Source organism: Rattus rattus, chromosome 5 (genome assembly GCF_011064425.1).
Source record: "Rattus rattus isolate New Zealand chromosome 5, Rrattus_CSIRO_v1, whole genome shotgun sequence".
Taxonomy (NCBI): domain Eukaryota; kingdom Metazoa; phylum Chordata; class Mammalia; order Rodentia; family Muridae; genus Rattus; species Rattus rattus.
In genome coordinates this window covers 124,505,838-124,522,612 of record NC_046158.1, presented here as the reverse complement: position 1 = coordinate 124,522,612, position 16,775 = coordinate 124,505,838, and positions in this window count along the sequence as shown.

Genomic DNA, 16,775 nt, shown 5'->3' with positions numbered 1-16,775 from the left:
GGGTTCTCTTTCATGGCATGGATATCAAGTTGGGCCAGTTATTGGTTGGCCATCCCCCAAATTTCTGCATCATCATTACCCCTGCACATCTTATAATCAAGACAAATTGTGGATCATAGGTTTTGTGGGTAGGTTGGTGTCCCTATCTCTCCTTTGGAAGTCTTGCCTAGTTATAGAAGTTGGCCATTTCAGGTTCCATATCCCCTATTAATAGGAGTCTTAGGTAAGGTCACCCGCATAGATTCCTGGGAGTTTCTCTTGTCCTAGGTTTCTAGCTCATTCCAGAGACGTGCCCCTAATTCCATCTCTCTCCCTTTGTCTTCCCCACTCTTGATTCCTCTGTTCCATTCCTCACCCCCTCATCCACCCAGTACATAATGGTTAGTATAACCACACTACAATCCACAGACACAAAGAAGCTAGATAACAAGGTGAACCAAAAGGGAGATGCTTGAATAACTCTGGGAAGGGGAAATAAAATAGACATCGGGGTAGATGGAGGGAGGGCCTGTTCTTTTCTAATGAGAGATAGAAAAAGTAGATTCAGATGGGAGGGGGAAGATGGGGAGAAACTGAGAGGAGTGGAGGGAAAGGAATTTGCAATCAGGATATATTGTATGAGAATGAGAAAAATATATTTTTAATACTGATGGAAATCTTATATATTTGTATATATTACATATAATATATATAAATATGTAAATATATTTATATTTTTATACATTGTATTATGTATACTACAGAGCCAAAGTAATAAAAACAATATGATACTGAAACAAAAACAGACATGTAGATCTATGAAACAAAATTGAAGTCTCAAACACAAGTACTCATAAATTTAGCCTGTAAAAGGATGCCAAGAACATAAGCTGTAGAAGAGAAACCATCTTCATTAAATGGTGCTGAGAAAACTGGATATCCACATGCAGAGTAATGAAATTAGACCTGGATCTATATATCACCTCGCACAAAAACTAACTCCAAATGAATCAAAGACCTGAACATTAAACTGTTGGAAAAAACATAGGCAGTACTCTATATTATATAGGTGTCGGAAAGAAATTCCAAGAATTAAGACCAACAATTGACAGGTAGAACTGAAGAAACAATCAATCGGGCAGAGAGGAAATTCACAAAATGAGGGGACTCTGCCAGCTATACATTTGACATAGGATTAATTTCTATCCTAAACAAAGGATTCAAACCACAGAGTCCAAAAGGAAAAAAAATGCATTCAAAGAATGGGCATGGGACTTAGAGAGTTCTCAAAGGAAGAGTAATAATGGCTAGGAAATATCTGGGAAAATGTTAATTGTCCCTAGCAATTAAGGAAATGGAAATCAAAACAACTTTGAGATTACATCTTACCCTAGTCAGAACAGGAAAGATCATTAAAGCAACTGCCAACAAATGCTGGAGGTGGTTCAGGGAAAAGGGAGCCCTCATTCACTATTGGGATTGCAAACTGGCACAGCCATGGAAATGAGTGTGGAGAATTCTCAGAATGCTGGAAATAAATCTACATATGGCACAGCTATACCACTCCATGGCATATGCCCAAAGGATTCTGTATCCTGCTTCACAAATACTTGTTCAGGTGTGTTCATTGTTGCCCTATTCTCAAGAGCTAGGAACCAGAAACATCCTAAATGGCCTTCAACCAATGAGCAGATCATGAAAATGTGGTTCATACATACTGTGAACTGCTATTGGGCTGTAAAAGAAATAAAATCATGAACTTTTTAAGTAAATATATAGAACTAGAAAATATCATATTGAGTGAGGTAACCCAAACCCAGAAAGAAAACATCACACATTCTCTCTAACTGGAGACTTCAGGCTCCAAATCTTCAGGATGTGAGAACATAGCCTGGATAACTGAAGAAACCAGGAAGTAACGATGGACCACTGCCAGGCTACAGGATTTGGAAGACAACAGAGAGGGGAAGAAGCAGGATGCCAGTGACAATATCAGGGAAATGAGAAGGGAGGGGCTTTTAAGGGAACAGAGGGAAGGTAAATAAAGAAGAAGGAGAAAGGAAGGTAAAATAACAATAGGAGGAAGGGCCATAGGAATCAGGCTGCAAACTACTTACCTTTAAAAAAACTATAATGCATACAATTCCGTGTATAAATATACATATGTAATTTTAATGAACGTTTCTCATCTAGGCCGATAATGCATCTTTCAGAAGTCAAAGATCTCCTAACAGAAACCCCAAACCAGACATGAAAAGTCCTCTTTTAAGTTGTTGGCCAGGGCTGTCCCAGAGACTCCCAAAGCATACAGCCTATTGCTGCCTTTGGTTACTCCTGAGGTAACCCATAGCCTTCACCAAGAAGTGAAGGCTAAGTCACCATTGCTGAAGACACCACACACTAGAGAAACAGGTCCCAGAGAGGGAACTGATGTGAACGTCTCCTCCCTAAGGACTAACTTTCATGGTACCAGAAGAAGGCAATCAAGCTTCCAAAGAGAGACAACCAAGATCCCTACCTAGCTATGAGTCTTACAAATCACATCAAAAACCGGCATGACTTAGTAATCCTAATGGTGCAATGGCGGCATGCATGCCTTGGCAGTGATCAACAGCTCTCTAGTTGGACTTAAGACTCTCTCCACAAGAGAGAAGCCATGTCTGATACTGGATACTTGGCTAAATACTCAGAGCTAATGAAGTCATGGATATTGGCGGTGAAGCCACAACCACTATTATAATCCTTAACAATAACCTAAATATTTATCCTTATACCCAGAGATAAGTCTTATCCTCACCCCTCATCAAAGAAACTTCCATTTGCAACAGAGATTGCTATGGAAAACCACAGCCAATCAAACTGCTGAGGTGTGGAGCCCAGGCCCATTGGGTCTGTCTATAAAAGACGCCTGCACGCAAGGCTTCGAGAACATTGTGGAAGAGGGGTAAGGTTGGAAGATCCAGAGGATAAGGGAGTTTCCTGTGAGACTGTGTTTTCTAGGGATGCCAGAAGCTGTACCCATAAAGTCTCACCATCATGACTGTCCAAACATGAGCAAAACAAAGATCGTATCTATAAACACATCACAGTGCACAGGAGAAAGACCCACAGGTCTCGGCTCTACACAAAGGACCACAGGCAATGAAGGAATGCTGAAATTGGAAGAAATAAAAGGTCTAGAGGGTCGAAAGAGAAGGGAGAAATATAATTATATTGTAATCTCAATATTTTGAAATAAAAAAAAAGACATCCTGCTATAAAGAATGGCCCGGGGCAAATCATTTAACTATCGCATTATCCAGTTGGGAGAAGACATGGGCAGACTCTTACAGCGTAGCATTGGTAAAGACCAAGAGTATCACACTCCACCTTCCCATAAGTGGCCAGCGGACCTTACCATCTGTGTGGTCTGAGTTCCCAGGTGGCAGCAGTGAGCTACAAAAGGCACAGTCACCACAAACCCAGGAACTCATTTGTATCTGGAAAGAAGGCCAATTCTTAAGATCCTATAATTGAGACTCTGACAAAATTATTAGAAATAAACTAAATCATGAAATATTTAGTTCTAACTTCAGTTTAAAAATAGTTTTTGATTACAGATGCATCATTTTATTTAAACAACAACAACCACTGAGATAAGACCACAACAGAATCAACTCTTTCTTGAATCACCTAGACAAGATTAGGAAGCTAAATATAGAGTTACATCGAGCCTTAGCATGTATCAGAATCGCCTGGACACTCATTAAACACAACTGAGTCCCCATTAAGACTTAGCTTAAGTTCCCAGAACCCACATGATGGCTCACACCTGCCTGTAACTATAGTTTCAGAGGATCCAATGTCCTCTCCTGACTTCTCCAGACACCAGGCACAAACATACTGTACATACATACATACATGCAAGAAAAACCCTCATGCATATAAAAATAAATTTATTAAAGCAAAACTTCAGAAGAAAAAAACACTGTCAGCCATCCCAAGGAGCTCTGATTCTCCATATCTATATACAGTGTGTTATTGCCATGTTTCTAAATAAATATGAAGTTTCAATTTCATCCGAGCAGGTAAAAATTTTATCATTTTTTTATTTAGTCATTAACACCACATAGGATGTGTATGCCGAAAAGCCCTTGTTCACGTGGAGTTACATTCAACTGAGTATCCCGTATGTCACCTAACCTTAACGGAGTGAGTCCCAGGTGCTGCTATCTCTAACAATGTGTAGTGTTCTATTGATGTCCCCGCCCAGGTTCTTCACGGTGATAATCACTGGACAATACAGAGCTTCTGCTTTAGCCATCTCCAGTTCTAGACTACGTACTAAGGCTTAGAAATACTTTGCAAATCATTTATGAGATGCCTGAGGGCCAAGAAACATGGATAGCGGTGGCACATCTTGGTAAATGGTGGCTCTTAAAAACCCACTGGTTAAGTGGTTATAATCATTGCAACAACCAGAAAGTCTTAAAAGACTGGAAATTCCTGAGTGAGGTAACCCAATCACAGAAAAACACACATGGTATGTACTCATTGATAAGTGAATATTAGCCCAAATGCTTGAATTACCCTAGATGCACAGAACACATGGAAATCAAGAAGGATGACCAAAATGTGAATGCTTCACTCCTTCTTTAAAAGGGGAACAAGAATACCCTTGGGAGGGAAGAGGGAGGCAAAGTTTAAAACAGAGGCAGAAGGAACACCCATTCAGAGCCTGCCCCACATGTGGCCCATACATATACAGCCACCAAACTAGATAAGATGGATGAAGCAAAAAAGTGCAGGCCGACAGGAACCGGATGTAGATCTCCCTGAGAGACACAGCCAGAATACAGCAAATACATAGGCGAATGCCAGCAGCAAACCACTGAACTGAGAACAGGACCCCCCGCTGAAGGAATCAGAGAAAGGACTGGAAGAGCTTGAAGGGGCTTGAGACCTCATATGAACAACAATGCCAACCAACCATAGCTTCCAGGGACTAAGCCACTACCTAAAGACTATACATGGACTGACCCTGGACTCTGACCTCATAGGTAGCAATGAATAGCCTAGTAAGAGCACCAGTGGAAGGGGAAGCCCTTGGTCCTGCCAAGACTGAGCACCCAGTGAATGTGATTGTTGGGGGAAGGGCGGTAATGGGGGGAGGATGGGGAGGGGAACACCCATAGAGAAGGAGAGGGGGAGGGGTTAGGGGGATGTTGGCCGGGAAACTGGGAAAGGGAATAACAATCGAAATGTAAATAAGAAATACCCAAGTTAATAAAGATGAAAAAAAATTAAAATTTCTTTTTAAAAAAGACTGGAAATTCTCTTCCCTTAGTTAGGTTTGTGTAGAGAACCATGGAATTTGGCATGACTACATTTATGAGTTGGAGATGCTGAGTTACTGACAAGAAGAGGCTGTTCATTTACAACTGGCAATCAATCCCCAGATTCCCTGTGTGTCTCCTTACTACAGAGCTTTCACACCTTTGCTTTATGGATGAAAAGCAATGCACGGGCACCTGCTAAGTAATCCTTTGTCTCTATTCCAACCTATCGTTTACCCTTTGTAGCCAAGTCTAGCCTGGGAATGAGTTCCAACTTGGTGGTAGTTCCTGTCATTTATACTCCAGGAAAGAGAATAGTGTTTCTCTAATCGGTCATGTTTTTGTAAGCATGGGCCATACATAGAGTGAAATTGAATATAAGGAGACATGTTCCTGTCCAAAGGAAGAACAGAGACAGAAACATGAAAGCAGAGATTGAAGGAAGGGTCATCTGAGGACTGCCCCACCTGAGGATCCATCGTGTCTGCAAGACACCAAACCCAACATTGTTGCTGTGATCAAAAGGCACTTGCTGACAGGAACCCAGTGTGGCAGTTCCTTGGGAGGTCTGATCAGCAACTGACTGATGTAGATGTGGTTGCTTGGAGCCAACCATCATACTGAGCTCAGGGAATCTGGTGGGGGAGCTGACGGAAGGACTGGAGGAGTGGAGGCAGATTGCATCTCCATTGGAAGAACAACATAGGCTGGTCTGACCACCTAGTTCTCCCTGATACTAGATCACCAAACAAGGAGTGTACCTGGGTGGGCATCCATGGCTCCAGATATATATGTAGCAGAGAATGGCCTTGCCTGACAGCAGTGGGAGAGGCAGTCCTTGGTCCTGGGGAGGTTTGATGCCCCAGCATAGGGGGATGCTGGAACAGTGGGGCAGGAAAGGGTGGGTGGGTGAGCACAGGTGGGTAGGTGAGCACCCTCATACAGGCAAAGGGGAATGGGGAGGGCAGATATGGGATGGGGGGGTTGGTGTAGTGGTAACTGGAAAGTGGGATATCATTTGAGTTGTAAATGAAGGGAATATGAGAGAGAGAGAGAGAGAGAGAGAGAGAGAGAGAGAGAGAGAGGGGGGGATGATTTATACTTGATGTGGGTATGGCTTTAAAATGAAGACAAATTTAAGAGCTCCTTAGATTGTTCATTGGCCTGAGCAAACTACTGAATTTATAGTCGGTTCTTATTATTCACAGTGCTTGTGTTCTGTAAAGTCACTCTGAATAATGAATTGGAAAGTATTGAGCCATTGTTCCTTTGGGAAACACAGGTTTGGGTTCCCTCTAGCTTCTAGCAGTAATATTTTGGTCAGCCAGTCATAAATAACTTTGTCTCGTATATGTTTTTGTAATTCATGCCTGGACATAACTTATCTAGCTTAATGCACATTTTCTCCATAAGTAATATTCCAGCCTTCTTGCTCAGAGAAACACTACTCAAGACCTTAATACAAGCTGCCTTTGGGGACCTTCTAAACTGCGGAGTCATCAGAGAATGTAACAAGTGGCATACAGTAAAAGAAACTCTGCTTGTAGTTTGAGCACTGGAACAAGACAGAGTGTTGCCTTGTTCAACCTTGGCTGAGGAACTTAAATAGCCCAAAATTTCCACCCATCTCTACCCATGTCTACTAATGACCATAAAAGTGCCATGGGCATTGATGGAGATGCTGCAAATCCATGTTAGCAATGGGGTAAATTCAGAAACATGATTGTTAATCATGAGGATTAACAATCATTTGGACCCAGCAAGTCCACTCCTAGAGAAATAAATATCTTAGTTAGGATTTTTGTTGTTACGATAGAGCATCATAACCAAGCAACTTGAGAAGGAAAGGATTTGATTCTCTTCCACATCACAGTTGATCAGCAAAGAAATCAGGGCAGCAACTCAAGCAGGGCAAGAACCTGGGAGGCGGGAGATGATACAGGAATACTGTTTATTGACCCTCTCTCCCAGTGACTTGCTCAGCCTGCTTCCCTTATAGTGCCCAGGATGACCATCCCAGGGGTAGCAGTGCCCACCATGAGATGGGCCCTTCCATATTAATCATCAATTCAGAAAATGCACCACAGACTTGCCCATTGGCCAGTCTGGTGGGGGCACTTTCTCAGTTGGGTTCTCTTTTCCAAAGTGATTCTAGCTGATGTCAAGTTGACATTAAATTAGCTAGCACAGTGTGTTCACCAAAGATAAGTAGCAGACCGCACAAAGTATACTTCCTCATAGCTCAAATCAGGACATAACTAAACACTTAAATAGGGCACAAAGTGTGGTGTACTCGAGCAGGCAAATAACTATCAGTATAAAAAAACTAATTACTAATGCACACAATAACATAGCACTCTGAAAAACACCAGGATGAGAAAAAGATAGCAAACACATAAAAAAATTACGGCAAGTACAACAGTAATTACCTGAGGCTGGGAAGTGGAGAGGTAGTTTGGAGAAGGAATAGTTAATGGGTACATAGCATAACTAGAATAACTTCTAATATTCTGTAGCATGGTGGAGAAACTGTGACTATGGCTTGATAATTAATTGTACATTTCAAAATAGCTTGTAGAAAGGATTTCAGTGTCTTCCCAGAAAGAATTGATCGATGATTGAAGTAATAGACATGCTAATTGTCCTGATCATCATGCATTGTGTCCATACACTGAAATACTCACTGAACTCTATAAATACATATTTTATTCTGTACTCATTAAAATGTTCTTCAAATGTCTTTTTAAAATACCTGTTTTATATGAAATTCAAATTTAGACTAGTAGAATGCAAACAGGGTATATTTTAACCTAATATATTTTATAGATTAAAATAATACATTTTATTAATAACCACCTTGAATGTCCATGTTCTAAATATGTTAATTGAAAGGCAAAATTGGATAAAAATGGATCAAAAAAAGACCCACTTGCATATTTTCTTCAAAAATCCCACTCCAAGTATATAGCTACATGTATTTATAAGTGTATAAATTGAAAATGCTACCGTGTTAACACTGTTGAAAAGGAAGATGGAGTAACTATATTAATTTCAAAGAAAGTAGACCTTAGTGTCAAAGTTAAAGAGAGACATTGCATAATGGTGAAGCGATCTATGAACCAAGAAAATATAATAATTCTTAACATGTGTGTGCCTAACAATAGAATATCAAAACATGAGGCAGAAGCTGATAGAACTGTAAGGAGAAACAAAAGAGACCATTGTTTCCTTGGAGATGTCTTAACACTCCTCTTTTCAGCAGTGGTCAGATCCAGCAGGCAGAAAATCCGTAGGGTCATAATTGAACTCAACAGCACCATCAATCAGTTGGATGTAGTTGACATCTGTAGAGTAGTTCATCCAACAAGAGCAGAATACATATTCTCCAGCTCACATGAGACATAGACCACATTTGGGGCCATAAAACAACCCTGACACATTTAAGAGAAAATAAATCATACATCTTCTCTCATAGAGATCACAACAGAATCGAACTGGAACCCAATAACAGAAAGAAAGCTGGAAATCCCAAGAAGACTGACTCATTTCTGGTTCCAATCCTACATTTTTTTAAGAGTCCCCAATGGTAAAGGATATTGTTAAGTATCAAGACCACTGGATAAACAAGTCCACTTGTTTATCAAAACACTAAACTAGATGGTATTTGCTCTGGAAACATATTTTAGATAGATATAGTTAGCCTTTGGGGAAGTGCATGCTCAGTAGAAGACATTTCCTTCCACAATAAGAGAGTACCTCATCCAATAAGCAAACACTGAAGGTCTGGGGCACACAACGAAGTTTCCCAAGGAAACAGAAACTTGACCTAACACCTGCAACACAGAAGTCCTATCAGAAGTTCCATCTGGAGTCTTGCTCTCTGCATTTTGGGTTCATGAAAAGAACATCAATTCCCAGCCCCGTGGTTGCATACGTCAGTTCTTTAAAATTGCTTCTCTCCCTCTCTTCTTTCTCCTTTTCTCACCACCACCTCTCAATGTCTGATTTGTAGGCAAGATCTCCAAACTGTCACATGGATCTGTTAAACATTGCAAAGAAGCATGACAATATCAGTTACACAAAAGAAGACAGTGTCCTTCTCTCTACACCATGGTCTTCAGAACAACCAGAATAGGGATAAGAGTAGAGAGACTTCGGAGTCAGGCATCCTTTAGGATCTTTCACTCAATTACTTAACAGGCCTCTAGAGACACAACACCACAGCAGGCATGTAGGTGGCTTAGGGTTTCTATTGCTGTTATAAAATAGCATGACAAAAATTGGGAGAAAAAATGTATTTTATCTACTCTTTATATCACAGTATATCAATAAAGGCAGCCAGGACAGGAACTCCAGTAAGGCTGGAACCTGTAGGTAGGAGCTAATGCAGAGGCCATGGAGGAATGCTGCTCACTGAGCTGTTTCTCATAGCTTTGTCAGGCTGGTTTTTCAGACTTCAAGACCACCAAACCAGGAGTGGTTCCAGCCATACTGGGATGGGCTCTTCCTCATCAGTCATTAATCAAGAAAGTGTCCTACAGCCTTGTCTGCAGCCAGATCTTATAGAGGCATTTTCTCAGTTGGGGTTACCCTCCCTCAGATGACTTTAGTTTGTGTAAAGTTGATGTGACCAGCACAATTGACTCCCTGTCAAGCTGACATATGAACACATCACTTATTAAGACATAACCTTTCTTTTCTTGTTTCTCCCAAGCTCTAACATTACTATTTCAACATAAAACATACTACAAACTTTAAAAAGTCCTACTGTCTAAAAACCCAGACTTCTAAGTTAAATCTCTTAATGTGTGCTCCTGTAGATTCAAAACTAAATACTTTCTAAGTCCAAGAGGGAAGAACCAGGGCACAGTCACAATCAAATCAAAGCAAAACTGAAGTTCAGCAGTGTAAATAACTCGGAGCCCAGTGACTTAAGGTTCACTCACAATCTTATTGGATCCTCCAAGGGGGCAAGGTGTCACTTCTCTAGGTCCACCTTCTTCCACCCCCACAGATTGTCTCCTAGGCTCAGGCCTGCACCAGTCCATGGCTGCTGCTGTTCTAGGCAATTATCTCATGCTGGGATCTTCTACTGTAACTGGACTACACTTTCACAAATAGCCTCTCCTGAACTCTATTCAGAGACGCCAGCCTAACCTACACAGTGTCAAGCCTCAGCTGCTCTCCATGATCCCTTTATGTCTTCAAAACCAATACCACCCAGGTGACTCTTACCTTACCAACCTCAGCTGCCTCTTGAACATAGCTTCTGTGTGCTGTCTCTGAGGAAACACCAACAGAGTCTTCCTCAATGATACTGATCTCTTCTTAACCAAGGTCATGCTTCAGCCCCAGCTGACCAGCATCCATTGTCACAGTAAAGCAAAAGTTATATTTCAGTGGTTCTTCAGCTCTACCTGACCAGAAACCACATATTTTTAACACAAAATATCACACAAATATCCCATCAGAATCTTGGCTTCCCTCTGAGACTTCAGAAGCCAGACCTCCACTGTCTGCACTGCTCCAATTTATCTTCTTAGGTCTCTCAACTGAATATTCAATGGCTTTTCCCAAGTCCTTACACAATCCTCCAAAAAACATGGTCAGGTCTATCACAGAAATACTCCACAATCCTGGTACCAATTTCTTAGTTAGGGTTACTGTTGCTTTGACAAAATACCATGACTAAAGTGACTTGGGAAGGAAAGTAAGCTGAAGGATGTCAGGACAGGAACCCAAACGGGGCAGGAACCTGGAGGCAGGAGCTGGTGCAGTGGCCATGGAGGAGTGCTGCTTACTGGCTTGCTTCTCATGCTTACTCAGTCTGCTTTCTTATAGAACCCAAGACTACCAACCCAAGGGTGGCCCCACCTACCATGGGTTTGGCCCTTCCCCATCAATCACTTATTAAGAAAATGCCAAACAGAAGAGTGGAGAGAACCAGACAATACATATCCCTCCAAGGGGTACCTGCTATTGAGAAATCAATAAATTTCACATTTTTTTTCAAAATGGAATTTCAAAAATTTCATTTGGAAATCTAATTTAAATTTTTTAATGACCAGTGTAAATGTGCTAAAATACACTGAGAAAGTCCAATAAAATACAGGTGACCCTCTGTACCCACAGAGGAATAATTCTTGGGCCCTCTGGATTCTACAATCTATATAAACTAGCATGTTTCGGATAACCTGCTATATACCGCTTTGTATATACTTCAATTTCTACACTATTTATAATGTCTAAAAGTAATGCAAACACTGGGTAATGAACTGCTATAATGCATTTTTTATCTCTTGTTTTGTTGTATTGGTGCTTTTACCATTTTTTCCTTCTTGGGTTTCCATTTCACAATGTTAAGCATTGAGTCTAGGGCCTTGCACATGCTAAGCATTTCTCTACTGCTGACCCATGTTCCGAGTCCTCTTTTTACATTTTGTTACGAAAAAGGTCTTACAGTGTTACCCAGGCTACCCTTGAACTATATGTCAGACATAACACCATCCCTCCATAGCCTGCCAAGTGACTGGGCTTGAAACTTGCCTCAGTAGATCCAACTGTCACCTATTCTTCAAGTTGAAGTTGCTTGAGTCCATTGAGAGACCTGAGAATACAATGGGCAACTCTACAGCTGTTAATCATGTAAGCAAATTCTAACTGACCGTTTTGATCCCCAATATAGTTCAACTCTTTCCTCAACCTACTTTATTTAAGTTCTGCTCAGGGTCCAGAGCTTGGTGAAGAGTTTGTTTCCTTCATGAGCTTCTCTGAGACCCACACTGAGCGAGTTTTTAGGGACTCTTACAGCTCACTGTCACCTCCCTATCAGTCCTTGTTTACCTCTGTGAGAATATTCATCCACTATTATCTGGATGTCTGACTGCTGTGGCATCTCAGTCCTTTGGTTAGCTATGAGTCTCTTCATTAGTCACTGTCCACTGTAAAACAAGCTTCTCTGGTCAGGGTTGAGAAAAACACTAATACATAAATATGAACATAGAAGAAAATTTGACAACATGAGCAGCTAGCAACAGGAATACACACACACACACACACACACACATACACACACTCATTCATTCACTCTAGGGTCTATAACCTCCCTGTTATATAGCATCTTTCCACAATTTTGCACCCACCCTTTGCTCCATGGACCTACTGAGGGCAAATGTCAGGAGCAAACTCCTCATAGCTCCTACATAGCAGAGCCCAATGGACATCTGTAGGACTGAGAAAGTTAGCCCCTTGCTAACTTCTGACAGAGAGAGAGAGAGAGAGAGAGAGAGAGAGAGAGAGAGAGAGAGAGAGAGAGAGAATGATACAGAGTCGAATGCCTCTCCCACTTCGTTGTCATTTTGTCAACCCTCTCATGTCAGGTGGCTAGAGGAGACGCTATATTTCTGGGCAGTTCCTACAGTTTGATGGTTATGTTGCTAATCACTATTGCCGCCTTCATTAATATGTGAACAGCTGCATTCATGTGAATGTTCTGTGTGCTCGTCTCCTGCAGCTGCTTAAAGTGAAAAGTGAAGTATTATTTCCCTGGAAAATTCAAACTTCCCTCTTCTATCTAAGGAATGGGCAACTACCACTCCATCCATTGGAAGAGACACATGGTTGAAATAGAAACTTCTGGTTTCTTTGGAAAGTTAGTTGTGTCAAATGATGTTTTGCTAAGGCAGACACATGAAGGAGTGTTTTCCTGAAGTGGACACAGGTAAAAGAATACCAGGGGGCCAGTCTGTCTATTCTTCTTTCTGGTTCTCTAAGCTGGTTAACTCTTTGTGAACAATAGAGAAAGGAAAGGAAAAGAATCAAGATGCTTTATACAAACAAATATGCACAGACACATATACATTCAAACTCTGGACAGGCCCAGGAGTCTGTCACAATCAACTCTGCATGTATTCATGTATGTTTGCATACATACACATATACCTACACATACACATATAGACGGATATGATATTAGGGTATGGATGGATGGATGGATGGATGGATGGATGGATGGATGGATGGATGGATGGATGTTTGAATGGGGCAGAACTCCCCAAGCAAAACCATTCAACCAACAACTTTATTTCTTTTCTCTGGTCTTTTTATACCTTAGTAGACAAAAAGTTCTTTAGAAAATTACCTCAGAGACAAAATGTTACATTAAAACGGGAGTTAGAGAAGGATGTTGATATTAAGTTCAAAGCAGTGTTTCATTGTAATATGCTCATTATAGGTTCAAAGCAACAGTTTTTGCATGGCCTTGCCTTTTCATAGTGCACACCTGTGACTTTATTCTTGGACCTATATGTTTTTCCTCGAACATAAAATTGTCCCACGTCTATTTCTTTTTTTAGTGTAATTATGAAAGCTCATTGTATTTCTTATTATGCAGCCTTTACTTACTATTCTGAAGAGTGGGCACATTCTATTCTTGATTCTAACCTTATTACATCTTTATAGCAACTAAGACCATCTCTAAAAACTTTCTTCCTAAAATTGAATCAAATCAGGTATTCTATAGAATCATTATCTATTTGCGCATATAGCATCACTACAAGGTAGTGCATCTTTGTAGGTCTGTAATAATAATCTGTTCAAAAGAGTGGGTCAATACCCAGTGATTATAATGCATTTAATAATAACAAGAAAGGCATATTAATAGCAGGACTCTTTCCTCAAATGTAATCTCCTCAGCCTTGCCTAAAGAAGCAAATCTGTCATAGATTTCCATTCCATGGCAGAACCATCTCTGGAAGATCATCTGCTAGTTTTTAGCTTCTCCTAGATGACTCTTGGCAAAAGGATGCTTTGCTAAAGCAGCCTCATGAAGAAATGAGTGATGAAGGACTCTTCGCTAACAGCATGCGTGTATTGGTTCACCTTACATTGTGTTGCTGAGTTCTTCTTGTGGTGACACCATAAAGAGAAACTCACCAAAGACCTTCTTGTGAGGTTCTTGCAGCTTCTTGCCACTTCCAAGGACTCAAGCTGATTGTCAGGGTGAAATGGAAGATTCTGGATATGTCATCTGATACAAATTCATGTGGAGTTTGGAGGGAGTATAAATAGTATAAATGGACAGTGATGGGGGCTTGCAAGCTTTGCAAGGCTTCACTGGTCTCGAGTCTTTGTCTTCGCTGATCTTGACTTGATGGAGAGAGGCACGGCAGAGAACTTCTCCAGGCATCCCTATTGGTCCTGGTCATTCCTGCTGACTCATGCAGATTCTGCTAAGTCATGCCACCACTCCTCATTCGCATTTGCTACCCTGACATTACTGAACTGGACTGCTGATGTATGTGTGAAGTGTTTGTAAGTGGATCGAGCTGCTGCTGCTGATTACTGTGAAATGAACTGCTGATTTCTTGACAACAGATTTGGGATTAGAGAGACAACAGATTGGATTTACTCCAACAATTTCTAAATAGGTCCATTTCCCCCATATCATAATAACCTTTCTTTTCTACTACCCCTGGTGGGTCGTGGGCTAGAAGGAGGTTAAAGCATTTAAGAACTATTATTAAAAGTAGGCTTTGAAAAATCAGAGCTAACCCATGGTTGAGCTCCACAACTTTACAAAATTTTCCTGGGCAAAGAAGACTATATTCAGCTAAACTCTCATCACCAAGGAGCAGGTGACCCAACCCCCTGATTCTGTGGTTTCATTTTTCTTGGATGCTGCTTAAGAAAATCAGGTTCAGGATTGAAAAGAATGTTCTGCCATTAAGAGGACTTCCAGTGGACCCAGGTTTAATTCCCAGCACTTACATGGCAGCTCACAACTGTCTGTAACTCCAGTTCCAGGGGATCCAATGCCTTCACACAGACACACATGCAGGCAAAATACTAATGAGTGCACATAAAATAAATAAATAAATAAATAAATAAATAAATAAATAAACAAACAGCGAGGGAGGGAGGGAGGGAAGGAAGGAGGAAAGGAGGGGGGAAGAAAATTGGGTTCTAGTAACTATTAGTGTGGCCTTAAAGAAGATTTTTTTTGGCTCTGTGTCTGAGCTGGATTCTCTGAAGAAAGGGCTATGACTAGATTCAAGCTTCTCAGGGACAGGCTGAAGTCCCTTAGCAACTCCTAAGCAAGAGAAATAGACCATTCATTCATAGCTTTGGGGTACAGTTATAGCATGCTTATGCACTTTTATTTAGTCTCCAGGCTTTGTTTTGAATAGCAAACACTATGGAAATTTTCCTTGAACCTCTGGTATAGATTTCATTGGTATTTGGTCAGCTGCTTCAAATTACTCTCTATTCCCAACATCTGCTTCTTCTTCTTCTTCTGCTTCTTCTTCTTCTTCTTCTTCTTCTTCTTCTTCTTCTTCTTCTTCTTCTTCTTCTTCTTCTTCTTCTTCTTCTTCTTCTTCTTCTTCCTCTTCCTCTTCCTCCTCCTCCTCCTCCTCCCCCTTCTCCTCCTCTTTCTCCTTCTCCTCTTCCTCCTTCTCCTCCTCCTCCTCCTTTTCCTCTTCCTCTTCTGCCTCCTTCTTTTCCTCCTCCTTTTCCTCCTCCTCTTCCTCTTCTTCCTCTTCCTGACAGTAGAGAACTTAATAGGAAACTCCAAGAGTACCAGCTGCTCTCATGTTTATTGGGTTTGTGGGTTAAGAGTCTATTAAGTAACCAACTGCAATGCAGTCTGCAGTTTCCAGAGCTTGGGGAATTGAGGCAGAAGGACCACACGTTCAAGGCCAGCCTGGGTTTTATGGTGATATCCTATTTCAGAGAGAAGGAGGGAAGAGAGGGAAAAGGAGAGAAAGGGATGGGGAGGAAACAGAAAGAGAATCAAACTCTCTGGGAAAAGTAAATAAATAAGATTTCTTTGGAAACCTGCTTTGAGCCTTTTATAAAGTTAAATATGTTTGTTTACCTTCAGCCCAGTAACTCCTTCTAAGCTAAAGCAAATGGCGTGATTTTAGTATCCATACAAACAATTCTCTTCCTGTGTTCATGTCAATGCTTATACCTGGCCACTTACTATAAATGTAAGATAAAAAATAACCCAAATGCCCAGCAAAAAGAAAAGCATAGTACCTCCATAATGGAATAATTCTCAATCATAAGGGGGCAGAACTAATAATACATGCGGCAACTTGGGTGAATCTCAAAGTCATTATGCTAAGTGAGAGAAGCCAAACAGACCAGAGTGATGTGGCAGGATTCCGTTCATGCGTGATCATAGAAGAGACCATGCAAAGCTGTGGGGATTGAAATCAGAGCAGAGATTGCCCAAAGGAGGCTGTGAGAAGACTACTGGATAAAAAAACAAAGTGTTCTGAAGGGAGGCGGTACTATCTATCAAAGCGAAGGTATTTACACAGGCCTATAAAGTGTCAAAACCTGTGTTAAAATCTGTGCATGTGATTCTCTATAAATTATGCATCAATGTAAAGGAAAACAAAACCCCTCACCTGCTGAACTGAGATGTCCCTGGGAAACGACAGCTGGCATCATTCTGAACCCTGCACGATTCTT